Source organism: Cololabis saira, chromosome 16, assembly GCF_033807715.1.
Source record: "Cololabis saira isolate AMF1-May2022 chromosome 16, fColSai1.1, whole genome shotgun sequence".
Lineage (NCBI taxonomy): Eukaryota > Metazoa > Chordata > Actinopteri > Beloniformes > Belonidae > Cololabis > Cololabis saira.
In genome coordinates, this window is record NC_084602.1 from 5,621,237 (window position 1) to 5,622,846 (window position 1,610).

The following is a 1,610-nucleotide window of genomic DNA, read 5'->3' on the forward strand; positions in this document are numbered from 1 at the left end:
CCAATATGGCGGCGACGTTGACGTATCGCAGCAGCAGCAAAGACACTAGATGCGGCGTCTACGTTGGGCTGACTCAGCAGTTTCTAAACTGATGAGTCACGGCCCCGCTGTGGGCGTGGCCTCGGCATGTGTACGTGGGCCGCAGGACACGTGACTCGCTCGTCTCTGGGTTTCCCGCCGCCGTCTCTTCCTTGTTTTTTTGAAGTTGGGAAGAAAGATGGTTCGATACAATGTCTGTAAAAACGACTGACGCTCGACATTTACCGGCTCCGACTTGAGTAAAATCGACTTTATTTGCTGCGCTGCTGTGGCTGAGCTCCCCACAGGAAGTGAAAGGAAACGTGGCTCTTGGAGCGGCGGCGCTGACGAGCCTATGCTGCCCCTCAGCGGCCGGTGGTGCAACTACAGCACAACTAGTATGAACCATCCACACTTTTAAATAATTAAAACTGGGCCTGCAAAGTGAGAGCAGCAGTCAAACTTAGCATTTTTTGCTTTGGAAAGTAATCAAGTTTCAAATAAATGAATGTTTTGGATTAAAAAAAAATACTAACACTGAGCTAATTACTTTCCAAAGACAAGTACACTCCAGAATGCTTTCGTTTTCTCCTTGGTGACCTACATCCAGCTGCAAAGATGCATCCTCACACTTTAATGAAGGTTTGTTTCCAACATCTGTCCATTTCCCTTTATCTTTAACTTAATACACTGTACTAAACATTCAGGGCCTTCCCAGTGTAATGTAATACAGGACTGTCTCAGAAAATTAGAATATTGTGATAAAGTTCTTTATTTTCTGTAATGCAATTACAAAAACAAAAATGTCATACATTCTGGATTCATTACAAATCAACTGAAATATTTCAAGCCTTTTATTATTTTAATATTGCTGATTATGGTTTACAGTTTAAGATTAAGATTCACAGAATATTCTAATTTTTTGAGATATGAGTTTTCTTAAACTGTAAGCCATGATCAGCAATATTAAAATATTCTAATTTTCTGAGACAGTCCTGTAATCGTTTAAGGGGGGTCTTTGCAGCGGAGCATCCGTTTCTATCTTACCTTGTTCCCTACAAGTCTGTCACACCAACTGCATTACAATAAAGTAAAAATCTGTGTCCCAGAAAATGCAAAAACTATGAGTTGATTGGCTGTGTAAAAGTCAAACCCCTTTAGGTTTTAAAAACTACAACAAGCCCTCTACTTTGGAGAGTTTTTATTTTGAAGTTTAACTCCTAGACTACTTCATGAAACTAAGAAAACTACCCTTTGCTGCATGTCATCCCCATTCTGCTTGCTTGTTTTTAAACCATGAAAATCCTGGATAAAACATTCAGTCGTTCAATATAAGTATTTTGTTATGAATTTAGTTCTTTTTAGAACATTTATAATTTTCTGATTTCCCCCTTTTAATATGCTAAATATATATATTTATACAGTTTCTTCCATCATAACGTCTGATTTTCAATTTTCATTCTGTCTAACTGCACTTTTAATAAAGGCCACTAGAGCCACACAAACGTCTTTAGAAAAGTTTCCAGCTCTAGTTGGAGAATAAGATCAAACCAAAAGGTGCCGTGTTTGGATAAAGAGCCTTTCAGACGGAC